A 15,231-nucleotide genomic window follows, 5' to 3' on the forward strand; every position below is an offset into this window, starting at 1 on the left:
TTGTGATTAGTCCCATCATAATTACCTCTGAGATGGGCAAACGTCCTCAGGATCATGAGGACCTACCCTTCTGGATAGCTCAGAAAATTGAACAGTTTGATGCTGTTTTCCCAGACACTAGTCCTGTTGAGGAACACATGATCCTTGCTATGTGTTTGCCAAGTGGTATGATTACTCCTTTAGCGGACTGGAACACCAGGGGGATGGTATTTTCTTCAGTGTATACACTGTGCTTTGATACCCCCTTCATGAGCATTCTGCTGAGCGTTCTCAAATGTGTACTAGATGAACACTGGGCTGGTCCAGTCCTAGATTTGGGGATGAAATTAGTGGGTATGTTCCCTATTGTCTCCGATATGATTCTGGGTAACATTAAAGATGAAGCGGTTTGCTTGCAGGTGCGCCAATGCCTGGTGGCGGATGCTGATCAGGATGGACAGTTGCCGATTATTTTTGCAGATGTCTATACAGCCCTTGGACGCAATAATTTGGGAGCCAGACCATTAACACAAGTACAGAGTAAACCTCCCCCAGACAAGGAGTATCGTCCAGACTTTCAGAATAAGGCAGTGGTTCCCAATCTGTGCGCCGCGGCACCCTAGTGCGCCGTGAAAGCTAGTCTGGGGTACCGCACACTAAGCACACAGTTTTGGAATGTACATGAGTTTGGCTGTTAATCATGTCTTTCTAAAGCACAGAGCTCTAGTTTCACTCCCTCAGCTGAAAAACATTTCAATCCATAGTTTGCAGTTAAAATGTCAAAGCTAAGTTATTTACGATGCGCAGGGCGTAATTGTCTCCAGTTATCCCTGAAAAGTATTAATTAATTCACAAATACAAATTTCATGCTAAGTTATAAAAACATACACAGGGTATCTGAAGTGTTCAACATTCATAAAAGGGAGGCATGACATTAGCATTATTCAATGAAGGTTGATGTTCAAGTTCATTGAGATTGCAGAAAAAGAAGTGAATATTTTGATGCTTATTTCTCTAAAAATAAATTAACATTACATAAGCGGCTGTCACAGATAAGAAGTAGAAGACCAAAAGCAAATGGAATTGGTCAGAAGCAGAAGTTCAAACTCAAAGGTCAGAAACTAAAGCCAAGGGTCAGAACAAATGTCCATAAATAAACAAATGTCACTAATGAAACAGAACATGGAGTCCTAAACCAAAAGAATCAAATTCCAAAAATGTGGCCAAACCAAGGTGACAGGAAAAACATTGGTAAAAACAGTGTGTGGTGGGAGAGACCTGGGAGGGACACATCTGGGAGCCCAGGGAGGAGCTGGCACAGCACTGAAGTCATCATCATCTTGGAGCAGAAAGAGAGGCTCAAGCAGCATGCTCCCATCATCTTAGAGCCCAGAAAGATGCTTAGAGTGCATTATTGGGAACTAGGAGCAGCCTGCGGTGCATCAATGGGAGCCCTCAGCTCTGAGCCCTGAGCTCTCCTGGCAATTACCAGGCCCTCCCCAGGGGGCATGCACACACAGTCAGAAGGCATTATAACACACACAGGAGGCCAGAACACATAGTCAGGAGGCAAGGAGACACAGGCAGTAGGCAAAAACAGACTGAGGGCATGAGGACAGAGATGCAAGAACACACAAACAGAAGACATGAGACAGACAGCATGCATGAGAACACAAAGTCTGGAGTTAGGAAGGAGTAGACAGGTGATGTCCACAAAACACACTCCTAAAGAGGACAGAGTGAAAAGGGAGCAAGCCAGACAAGGGTTTGCCTGGGGTCAGCAGACTGGAGGCAATAATGTGCAAAAACAGAAAAAACTAGACCGCAGATGCAGTCTTCTCTATCAATGCACAGAGGGTCTGAAATAACATACCTGTATCTATCAGAGCCTCACAAACCTTGCTCAGGAATGACCTGTCCTAAAGACACACCTCTTCAAAGAGCACTACATAACAATGCAGTAACAGTTCACTTCTCCAACAACCCAGTGTCCCTCCAATTAGTTGTTGCTACTGCATGGGGCTCAGTAGAGGAGTGGATAGGATTGCGTGAACACCCTTTGTAGCCCCGATAGACTATATAAAATTGGCCTCCAAAAAGAAGATGATATAAAATGCACTTTAAATACAGTCCTTTGGGACAATTTGATGTCTTCTTACGACATTTTGCTTGCGGAGGTTGATTGGTCTCCCCCTTTTGTCCTCGCATCCTCCAGGAATGAGGATGTCATGGTACCGCCTTTTTCACTGTATGTTGCAGATGAGACTAAACAGGCATATGCCTCTGAGTGGGCATTAGCCTTGGCTCCTAAGTTATATCGCAATCAAGCGGTTTGGGATAAGGATTCACTGTTGCATCTCATTCCTTTACGATCTACACCTCAGACCCAATCACAGTATCCTAGTAAACGTGATGCTCAAGCGTCTGTTAGTGGCATTCTGACTCAATTGGAATATCAGGTTGTAATTGAAGCCTGTATCTCGTCTATGAAAAATCAGCTTTTTCCGATATTGAAACCGGATGGTTCATATTGCATAGTTTCAGATATATCCATTTAAACAGTCATGTTCATACCTTTGCAGTCCAGAACACATACAGTTCTGCGTTAGTAAATAACATTGTTCAAAAGAAATTTAAAACTACATTAGATATTTCCAATGGATTTTTCACTCACCCTTTGGCTCTAGAAAACTGTGACTTGACTGCATTCGGTGCTCTCGGCAATCAAAGACACTATAGAAGCTTGCCTATGGGCTACAAGAATAGCTCCTGGACTTTTGCGGTCCGCATTGTGTTGATTTTACATGAAATCGGCCCGATGCCTTTTAATATTTCGATGATATTTACTTGACGGATGATGAACTAAATCTTCATCTCAAGTGTTTGGGTCCCATTATTATACATTTTGCATATTTAGGTTACAAATTCAATTTAGCAAAATGGCTTATTGCCTTTTTGCCAGTTCTTTTCCTTAGTTACAAACTGAATAATGAGGGTGGGGGTGGGCACCCTACTTTTTGAGAAATGTGCTCAATTGAAACATACCCTCAAAAAGTTATAGTCTCTGCTGGGTTTCTTGAGGTTCCAGATTATGCTGTTGGGATCAAACCGCTATATGCGTTGATACAACCTTCTTTTTTGTGTTCCAGTTGGCTTCCAGAACACACTGCATTGCTGGGGTCTTTGCAGTCTGATTTGCTTGCAACTCAATTCCTGTTAACTAGAGAAAATACCACAAATTTAATCGTAAGGATTGTACAAGGAAAGTTAGGATTCACCTACATTACTTTTAGTGAATGGGTCACAGTTCCCATTGCTTATAAAATCAAATTTGTATACACCTGCAGAAATATGTTTTTCTTCTACCGAAAATATTTTAACAGCAGTAATGATGGCGATTCTATAGGAACGCTCTCAGGATCAGGGCAAACAAATTTTCATGGTTTCGCCTGTGCCCGCTTTGAATGCTGTCATAAAGGTGAGTGTACCAAATTCTAAAGCTCTGCATCCTCATTGGATACACTGGGCTAGTTTATTGACGTCAGCTGATGTAAATTTCGAATCTGATCCTTCCTTGCAGACAAAAGAGTTTTTATAAATAAGAAAATTTTCATCCTCTTCCTTTGTCCCTACTACTGCTTGATCATCAAAAATATATAATATACACTGATCGGTCTGCACAGCCAGCCATTGGTTCTGAGCATGCTTATTCTGCAGCCTGTGCTATTGTGGCAGGCACAATAGTGGACGGTGATTTTAAGTCGTCCTTGGTTCACACATAATCCCTTGGGGATTGCACGGCACAATTGGCCAAGGTATGTGCTTTGCTCTTGGCTGTTGAGTTTGCTGATCCTTAAGTGCCTACTCTTGTAGTGTGTGATTCCTTCTACTGTATGCAGTCCTTTAATTAAATCTTATTATTTTGAAAACAGAATGGTTTTCGTGATTCTAAAGGTAGCTCAATAAAGCATGAAACGCTTTGGGTCCGAGTGGCGGCGCTTATGGACTGTTTGCCACTCACACATGTTATCCATATACTTGGCCATCAGCGTGTGGGAGCATCTATGGCTGATGAGGCAGCCAAATCTGCAGTTGCGTCATGCTCCGTAGGAGCAGTTACAAGGTCCATGACTAAAATTGATGAGGATATTTTAGCAGCTATTGCTGCAACAAAGGTGTGGGCTGTGTTTCCACAGGGATTTCCTTTGCGTTGTTCTTATCACTTAACCATTGATCAGGTTCCGTTTGTGACTATTCCCTCAGTTAGTGATTGATTGATTGATTCCCAATGAGGACTGCAGACTTTCATTGATTGTGGCTGCTCATGAAGGAATAGCTCTTCCACACATGCGGGAGTGGTGCCACAATGTCTCTTTTACAGCAATGTTATTGGTGGCTGGGCTTATACCAACAAACATGCAAATACGTTCTTTCCTTTGACATTTGTCAACAGATTAAACCTTCTACAGTGGATTTGTGCATTAAGTTCCTCTGGGTTTGGACACAGCACTGTGCTGACACTCGTACTGTTATGAAAGATCTGCATGTCTTTGTAGGGACTTGTACCTGTGGCACCGTTCATTCTGACCAAGGACCGGCTTTTGCCTCTAAGGCTTTCTGTGATTTGATGAAGGCGATGGGGGTGCAGGTGCATTTCTCGTCTCCATATCGGCCTGAGGGCAACTCTGTTTGTGGAATAAAAGAACCGTGAATTAAAGCAATGTTTAACAGCAAGGCTATTAGGTACAGGCCGGGAAGGTTGACTAATTTCTATGGGGCTCAACGTGCACTAAATAATCTCCCTAGAAGATCTCTGGGTGGGCGGAACCCGTACGAAATGCACTTTGGCATTAAGATGTTTGTTGGTTAAGTAAAAAGGAAAGAGAGGGGCTCTTAGTAACCCAAAGGGAAATAGAGCACCAATATACTTGAAAAGTAAAACAAAAGATTTCCCGGTGGGAGATATTATTTCCTGCTCATAAGTCAGGGCACAGTTGTGCCCTGACTTATGAGCAGGAAATAATATCTCCCACCGGGAAATCTTTTGTTTTACTTTTCAATTAAGATGTTTGTGCCAGACCTTGACGGTCTAAACGATGTGGCGGAAGCCACAACATTTGACGTTGTAGTGGGGCTGAGCCTTACATTCATACAGTGTTAAGTTAGCATGAGCTTATTAGAAGTTTAAATGCCATTTTTCCTTTTGCTGTCTTTTGCCCACGGCACACATGTTAACTATTATTTAGAGTTAGGCTGAGTGTTTTGCTTCACATGAGAATAACTTGTTTTTCTACATTGCTAGACTTGCTTCGTAAGCTTAGTCTGAACAGTGAGTGCCGAGGCCTTCAAGGTTATATAAATACTGTAGCTGTTGTTCGAACTGATCAGCGCATATTCTAGCCATAACATATATGCAGCTGTGCCCTGCTCAGATACGGGCGCCTTTAACAATGCACTGTGTAAGCATGATTGAACACACTTGGAGAACATTCGTATGTTGAGAGCTTGTGAAGACCTCGATGTGATTCACTCCTGCTAATCTTTGAGGTATGGGGTTGCCTATGCAAGCCTAAGAGACCTTCTTTAGTTGTAAACTAAACTACTAGCAAGGGAGGGTGAAAGATAGGTATATATTTAACCTGTTTCCATTTAGCATTGTAACATGCTTTCTCCCTTTGTATTTTATGGAATCGTAACTATGCTGACAATCTTATTTCTTGTCATATGTCTGCTTGTATTAGCTAAGATGCTGCACCTGAGATCACGGCGTTAAAATAAATATTTTAAACTTGCACGTGTCTCCCTTTACTTCCTGTTCTGGACTGGTATGAGAGTATAACGAAAGAGTGCTCATGGTTCTCACCTTACATGAGGTATCCTTAGTCGTATGTTTTGGGTTGTCTAATCATTGGTTACTTTGCTATAGGACGAAGAGCTAATGAGACACTGATGCTAGTCTGGTAGGGGATTTTGGATGCTATGATTAGTTTTTGGCACACCCTAATTCACTGAGGTCCTGAGTCTCTGTGCACAGTTCTCTGTCTGAGCAGAATCCCTGCAACAACGTAGATAACCATTGTGTTATGTTACTTGATCTACGAAAGAATTGAGATGCTTTAGCAAGACCCAATTTGCCTTCATCAACAGATGCAGCAGTACTAGTTCCTGTTTCCGGCTGGTTTCCTAAAGTCGGTTATCTGGTCTGGGAGTGTGGCAAATAAGAAAGAATTTGGTCCCAAATACCATGCTCCAGTTCTGGTCCTTGATCTAAAGGGCATCCAAACTGTGATCTTACCTCCACTGCCTGGATGTAAAGACAATTGGTTAATTTCAATTGAACCTGTCAAGTTACACCAAATGGCTGATACTTAACTGAATGCCTACAAGCATCCAACATCAGGATGTTCCACTACATAAGTTGAATTCTGTTTCTACGGATTCTCCCCGACACCTGGAGGGGAGATTGTGTCTTCAATTGATTTACTGCCTGTTTTGCCTTCAATGTTTACAATTTTGGAAAACAAGTATACTTCCCCACCAGTTGAACTTACAGTTTATATCCAAGAAACTATAATACATTCAGCTTCGAATGAACAACAGTCCCCATTATTTCAGTTCAGCTCCAGCGCTTACTATATTGACCAAGATAACTTTTCTTCGGATACATCTTCGTTGTCTTAATCTACTGCTGTGCCTCCTTCATGGATGTGTGTTTTCATCTCGTGGTTGAAAAGAACTTACCTAGTCCCACCATGGACTTACATCTGGATTGTGTTGTCAATGGTGTTCCTTTTGATGTGGATTGGATTAGTGACTATCTTTTTCCTTTTGAGTAATGGCCACTGCTTTCCTGAAAACTCTGATGTGGAACTGTTGATGGAGTACTGGCTCTGCAAACTTTTTCGCATAAAATAAAAAGAGACCAAATCTTTGTTAATAATTCAGCAGTCCAGATTGCCGATTTGCGACAACGTGCCGTTCGATATATATGGCCCTATGGAGACCCTACAAATTCCATTTGTCTTCCTGTTTTCTTGGGAGATGTCGTTGTACCTGTAATGTATTCAATTATTGGGATGTCAGTGCTGTTAATTCTTTGTTTTCTGATTTGCAATTTTATACTGTTTTTGATAGAGAAGATCTATATTTAAATTCAGTAAATTATGCAGATTTATTTTTTTACCAACATTATGGGCATCACGTTCTTCACAAAACCAGTACTCAGTGACCCACTTTTAATTATACACAATGGGAACATTGCCCAACACCAACTAAAATAAGTTCCATTACATAGAAAAAGAAATTTACATATTTCACTGGTTACAATCAGTCCGACCCAGCATCATGCTATTTCAAATTGAATATCCCCACATTGAACAAATACATGCTTACATAGACTAAGTTGATTTATTCCTCACCCTTCATAGCAGATTTGTCCCTGAAAGTTTATGATTATTGGAAGGACACTATTGACTTAAAGTTTATTTGAGTGACTAAAATTTAGCAAGTCCAAGGAAGTGAGTCCTTCGATGGTACATGTTTAATACCGTCTCAACTAATATTTTTAAATCAGACGCTCTAACTAACTACCTGTTTTGGTTCAGCCACTGCTAAAAATTTGATTACTCCCTCTATTCCGTTTCTGGCTCAATTTGAAATGTGGTCCACACATACTAATAATACAATTGAAGATTTGACTTATATGATACAAAAGGGCACTTTAAATTATTTTATGATAAATACAGAGGGTTGGGTGTTACGGCTTATATACACCAAAGCTTGTCATTTACGTTTTATAAATGCTGCTGATGGGTTCCCCAAAATAGGCCTGATCCTCATTACCTCCACTCATATACAGTTACTAATTACTCAGTTAGTAAATTATTTCAACAATGGTTGGAACATGCCACACTACCATCTGTGTAGCATCATCTTTCCTTTTTGTCAAGTGACATTGATCTTTCAGATTTCTTTTGAGGTCCGAAATACCCTCGCATTAAATGTTTTCTTCATGCAGCCTATAATGAATTTTGGAAAATCACAAATGTTAGCAGCTCTATGCTAATGCTAAATTGATCAAGATAATTTGGAATAAGTTCTTGCCGTATGTGATAACAGTATAAGCATACTGTCTTCTCGTGTATATACCTGAGACAATATTGTGTCGTCTGTTATTGATAATGTTCAGACTGAAGTATCTACTTTGCATCATGGTCAGGATCAGCTATGTTCAGTTATGCAATTTAGTTGGACCTTACAGACACTTAAAAATGGGAGAATACCATGGGATTACCTGAATGTTTCTGCACTGTTTTTACTGTTCAATTTGACCGATAAACAAAAACGGATATCTATGAAAGATGTTACACATTGAGAAACTAGAACAGTTACCTTTTACTGTACCAGAAACTGATTTTTCGATATGATTAATACATTGTTTTATTTCATTTCCCATCTCACTTTTCCAGATTACGGCTTGCATGAAACACTATCCTGTGGGTAGATATGAACCACTTGCGAGCAGTTACATACATGAATTGCGGTCACTGCCATTCGCATTCCGTTGTCAGTGTGCAAAAAAGGAAGTTTTCCTTACAGGGGAGGATTGTGACTCTACAGTTGGCCACTCCCATGTGTGTCAGCAAGTAAAACTTCACAGCACCTGAAACGTTTCAGCCCCTAATTTGACTTTTCTTTTTAAAAGGAACCCTGGTTCCTGCTTTTTATTCCAACTCTCACTTTGCTTTCTAACAGCGGTTATCTTATTCTCAACAGTCAGAACTGCTGCAGTTTACGGGTAGCCATCTTGTACAAAGTAACAGTTTCACAACAACTTACTTGTTGCAGCAATGTCCTGTGTCACTTCACCACACAGGAGTGTGGATAGTTCACTGTGGCCTTACATTCCAACTTTGAAAACAGATTTCAATAAGCTAAGCAGACTCAACGCGCTATTGTTTCAACAAGAATTGACTCCTTCAAGTTGCAGGTGGTAAAAATACCTAGTGAAATTCAGTCTTTGCGAAACACAAATCTTTCCTTACACGTTGGGGACTTAATTCACTAAATCTTTAATGCATCTGATACAGCAGGCTAGCTGACTTTTTTAAAGTTGTGGGATCTGGCCTTGTCACATTGTTTCAGACTGTATTTGGAGTAATACCTGCTTTTATTCATTCTATTTTTTCCAGCGTATTCAGGGGGTTCCCCTGCTGCTCCTCTTGGCTTGTGGTATTCTGGTACTTCTATTGCTGTTCCACAATGCTGCTCCATCTGTGGTACTACCCAGCCAGGCACAGTTGCAGCTGTACCGTGATCGGATGTAGCAGCTTTTTAGTTTAATGCCATCGGAAGCTCTTGACATTGACTATTGGCTGACTCCTGTTATGCCTACTTCACCTGCGTGCAACCTGTTTTCTATTGCATGCGGTGCCCTTTTCAATGGGCACTGGACGTCTGCCTGTCCATTAAGTCACCCTCTGCCCTGGATTATGATCTGTTGATAGGTCCATTGATGCCCCATGGGCAGGAGTGTTAAGTGGGTATGCGTCTTCTGTATGATCCTTCACTGGGGCCGGCGGCTGAAGCGAGTCCCTGTACCGCTGAACAGCGACTCGGATCTGAGTTTCATCAAAATCGACACAGTTCCTTTGAATTGCTTAATTGGTGGCATTGCTTTTTACTCTGGAAGGTTTTGATGCTTTATTGAAGCTCATGGCATTCCACTTGACCCACAAAGTTTTTTGCCCACAGGATGCACTTTAATTGTATATATTTTTCCATACAAAGTTTTTTCTTCTTTTCTTCTTTCTATCACAGTCCTGCGTTGGCACTTTGAATTTAATTTGTCCTCAGATGGAGACGCTTTGGTTCTGCTTACCAGTGACTTATATATTAGACTAGGGCTACCGTCCTGACCAAGGGGAGGGTGTCAAGTGGCCCATGGGGACATTTCACATTCACTAACTTAGCATGAGCACACTTCAGACTGTCCTCTGCTTTGCACACGTTACTACGCGAGTTTATTTTGCAAATGCATCTTGATATTTTCACAGGAGAACCTACTGCTGTGTTCACGCTTTGCAGGTTCCAGGGATTTAGTCTGAACATTGTGAACAAGGTTGACCAACAATGCACCTTGTTATTCTGTTCTGGTCAGGCCCTGGCACCTAGACAAAGCATACAGATACAGCTGTTGTTTGGGAAACACATACTTTGGTCCCATTGGAAAACACAGATAGGTAGTACACACCTGGAAAGGGACCTTTCCAGGGTGAAGAGCATGACCGCATCTATTATGTAGATCTATCATCTATAGACTGAGGTATGTGGTCTGCAGATACTGCCCAGATATCTTCTAAAATATAATCATCCAAGGGAGGGAGGTTAGGCCACGTCATGTTTCACTATGACAGCTCCTTATATGATTTACAGATTACTTGCTATGCTGACTGTATTTGTGTTATGCATTATTATGCCTATTATGGCATGTATACCGCATATTAGAGCATGTTAGTTAAAATAAATATTTTAGACTTGTTCATGTCGCTGTCAGATCATACTGTGGACATGTACAAGATTGTGAGCAAAAGGGTGTGTCTTGAAACCGCGATTCCTGAGAGAGTCTAGAGTGTTGTGTCCTAGGGGTCTAATCACTTATTCCTCTATGAGCGAGTAAGAGGGCAAATAAGACACTTTAGCTAGTCAGGAGCGGGCTCATGAGTACTAAAGTAATAGGATGACTCAGTTGCTATATACTAAGGGCCCATAATCCTACGCATACAGCAGTTATATAATAAAATGATATTCTGTCAGTGTTTCGTTTTTCACCTGCTGGCTGAGCCAGCATGCATAGGGATCAGCAGGCTGGGGTCATGGGGGAGGCGAACTGGTTTGTTAACTTCTAGTTTTGCATGTGTCTTTGGCTGGCTGTCTTAGGTTGACCAACCACACATGCACACTTAGGTTTATCCAACCCAGTTGTATTGAACAGCCAGGTCAGAAAAACAGCACATACTCCCTGTCCGGAGAGAAGCGTCAAACCAACATGCTCAGGCCAATCCCCGCCCACCTACACACCACTTTTTGTTTGTGGCGGACACCACTGCTTTTCTCTTTTCTCATGTTTGTGGACAGCTTAACAAAAGGCTCTCAAGCGTGTTTCCAGCTGATTTTTGAATGAAGACACTAGGGGAACTATCCTATTGCCGAAAATAAATGCTCACAAGGTCACTGGAAATATTAACTTGTGGTCCTTTACGCAGCTGTGGGGCAGAATATGCACAAGACATTTAACTAATGAGGTAGAATTGATTAACTATCCAGATGAAAGTATGACAATCAGGTAGACAATTTTAGGAAAACTGGAGACACCTTTGGGAAATACAGGGGTTCCTGTCTGACTCAGGTACGCATTTCACAGAAATTAAACTTCAACAGAAAGCACTTTCATATATAAAAATAGCAGGTGCCCCAGTGAAGTTCCAATTCAGTAAAACACAAATGCTCATAACTTCTTGGGCTTGATGAAGGCAAGTCAACTGTGTTTCCTCTCGCATTCCACATTGAAAACAATCTGAAATACTGTTAATGCATTGTTGAGGTAATGAAGCGCAAGCTGATCTTCAGTGACTGTGGCAAGCGGTTTCTTTCTTGTTGTCTACTGGTGAGAGCAGAGGCACTCCCTTTTAAATACCCCGAGTATGTAAGTGCCCAAAACCCAAAGCACTACTCACACACCCACTCAGAGAAACACACAGGCACTCACACATATATTCGCATACCCACACATCCACTCATACACGTAATCACAGACCCATAGTGCCACTCACAAATCCAGTCACAAACCCACACAGGCACTCACATACCCACTCACAGACCACACAGGCACAAACACAACCACTCATAGACTCACAGAGGCACTCATACATCCACTAACAGACCTATAGCACCATTAACACACTCACTCATAGATACACACAGTCACTCACTCACACACTCACACACCCACTCACAGACCTATTCCACCACTCACAGACCCACACAGGCACTTTTACACCCACTCATGGACCCATACAGGCACTCACACGCCCACTTATAGACCCATAGCAAGACTCATACACCCACTTACAGACACTCACAGGCACTCACAAACCCATACAGGCACTCACAAGCCCACTCATAGACCCATAGCAACATTCACACACCTACTTACAGACTCACACAGGCAATCACAAACCCACTCACAGACCCATTCCGCCACTTACAGACCCAGTCACAGACCCACAGAGGTACTTCTACACCCACCCAGAGACCTACACAGGTACTCACACACCCATTCAAAGACCCACACAGCCACTTGCATGCCTACTCACATATTCATACAGCCACTCATATACCCACTCACAAACCTATGCAGCCATTCACACACACACTCACTGACCTAAAGAGCCACTCACACATTCACTTACAAAGTTTGCAGGTTACAGTTAGGAAACACATTTTTTTAAAGCAAACATTCATAGAAAAAGCAAAAGGTTACAGGGACATTATAGTTAGGAAATATACTTAGAAATGATAGAAATTTACTGAAAAAACGAAGGTTACAAGAACATTATAATTAGGAAATAGAATTTAAAAAACATGGAAATTCAGTGAAAAAACCAAAGGTTACAGGGACAGTATATGTAAGAAATAAATAATATAATAACATAGAAATTCATGAAAAATCTAAAGGTTATAGGGACGTTATAGTTAGGCTAGGATTTCACTCATACCAAACTATAGTAAGTAAGTAAGTTTGTTTTATAAAGCGCAAAATTACCCGAAGGTGTCTTAGTGCTAGCGGTTAAACAACAGAGATCAGCACAGAAGAATGGAATTGATTGAGCTTACTTAATTGATTTAGTGACATGCCATGATTCTAACTGTTTGCATACACTGCAGCAGATTTGACTGGGATCTCAATGTTAAAGGCAAGGAGTTCCAGAGTTTACCTGCACAGAGGGCGAAGTTTCTCAAAACCCATCTAGCCATATTTATTCTGGGAACAGTTGTCAATCTGGCTGAACTAGATCTAAGGGTCTGATTAGGAGAGCGCAATAGGATGATTTTTTGAAAATATTCCAGCTTGGTCTGGTGCAGGTTCTTGTGAATCAGACACAGTGTATTAAACTTGACTCTGTTCCTCACTGGAAGCCAGTGTAGCCCCTTGCAGCACCTGAGCAATAGGGGCAAATTTGGGGACTTACGAGCTCAGTCTGGTGGCTGCATTTTGCAAGGATTGGAGTTTATTCAATAGTTGCTTTTGAGTGCCTGGGTACAGGGAATTGCAGTAGTCTATTCTTGAGATGACAAGTGCCCATGTCACTGTTTTTGTAGCTCTACTGGAATGAATGGGAAGATCTTCATTAGCGTCCTGAGCAGGAAAAACCATGGCAATGTTATTTCGTTGATTTGTTCTGAGAAGCACAGTTTGGTGCCAAAAATGACACCCAAGTTTCTGGCTTTTTGAACAGGAACAGGAAGGGGGCCCAGATAAGATTGTCACCATGATGTGTTCCAAAATCCATAACTGTGAATGAGCTTTATCAGGGGAGTGACATAGACATTGAAGAGTGTGGGACTGAGGGACGGTCCATGAGGCACCCAACGGTTGAGAGAGAAAGAGTCTGAGATGAAAACTTCCAGCTCTACAGTCTGTTGTCTGTCCCTTCAGAAAGAGCTCAGCAAGCCAGTGCTGACTAGTCAAAGCCAAGCACCTAAAGCCAACTAAGGAGTGAGTGGTAGACGGTATCCTAGAAATTTAGCAGTTGTAGTTACCTGAGCTAACTATAACTTACACCCCTGTCACGCACTGCTTAAAATGTTACATATTACTGCACTCATGACACGGCCAGTGACATCACTGATGACATCACTGATGACATCTCAAATGACATCATCAACAGAACCACTCAAACAGCCACTCACACGTCATAGGAAGTCTCATACACCCACTCCCACCCAACCAATCACAGACCCATAAACGCCCTCACACACCCACCTACTGATCCATAGAGCCCCTTATATATCTGTTCACCCATATACCCACTCACATAACCACTAACTCACCCATACAGCCACGTATGCCCCTACTCACTTACCCACACAACTACTCAAACATTGAGTCAATCATCCATACAGCTAGTCACACATCTACTCATTCACTTATACAGTCACTCACATAGCTGCTCACTCACCCACATAGTTACTCACACACCTACTCACTTACTCATACATATATTAACACATGCACTCACTCACCTATACAGTCACTAGCACAAGCACACACTCACCCATATAGCCACTTTCACATTTACTCACTCACCCATACACCACTGACACAACCACTCACCCACACAGCCACTCGCTCACTCATACAACATCTCACACACCTATAGAGCTACTAAGACAGCTACTCACACATGGGTACACATAGTCATACAGTCATAGTATGTGTTACATATAGTACCACTCATTATTAGTCCACAAAATTTACTAATTTAACATTTGTAGTATCTTCCTAAGGGGCTGATTATGATGTCGGTTGGAAAGCGTTCTGACCGGCTCTTTCTCGGAATGGTTTCCGACTGAATCGGATTCGGGGAGTCCGACCAACCGATTACGATGCTTCTGAACACCTTTCTGTCGGACTCCCATTGACTTCAATGGGAGCCTGTGTTTCGCCCGACAACATAGGCTTCCTTTGAAGAAAGGGATGGGTGGGGAAAATCATGCACCCTGTGGTGGGCACCCCGTGTTGCTTGCCACATTGTGCATTGTTTGAAAGAGGGGACACATGGGTACCCCAAAGTGCCCCGACTGGAGGGCTCTGCAGGCCCCCAAAGTCAGATTCTGATAGCCATCTGTGTTGGAACATCCGATTCAGAAGGTTGTCCGAATCCGACATCGTAATCAGTCGGTCGGAAGCTCGGTCCGTAGACCTGTGTGAGTCTGCTCTGACTGACTTAGTTCCTCTGAATGCCATTTGGAACTGAGTCGGAAAGTTCAAATGCTTTCCGAACATCGGTCAGTAGGAAGGGTTTTTGAGTCAGTCGGAATGGCAGGTTCCGAATCAGATTCAGCCGAACTGAATACCATTTGGAGCCTTTCCGACTGACATCATAATCGGCCCCTAAATATCTTCAACATTCAAAAACCTTTAGAAAACACTTACAATCACTGGATGATGCCATCAGTGATGTCATCATT

The sequence above is a fragment of the Lissotriton helveticus genome, chromosome 1_1, assembly GCF_964261635.1.
Source record: "Lissotriton helveticus chromosome 1_1, aLisHel1.1, whole genome shotgun sequence".
NCBI lineage: Eukaryota > Metazoa > Chordata > Amphibia > Caudata > Salamandridae > Lissotriton > Lissotriton helveticus.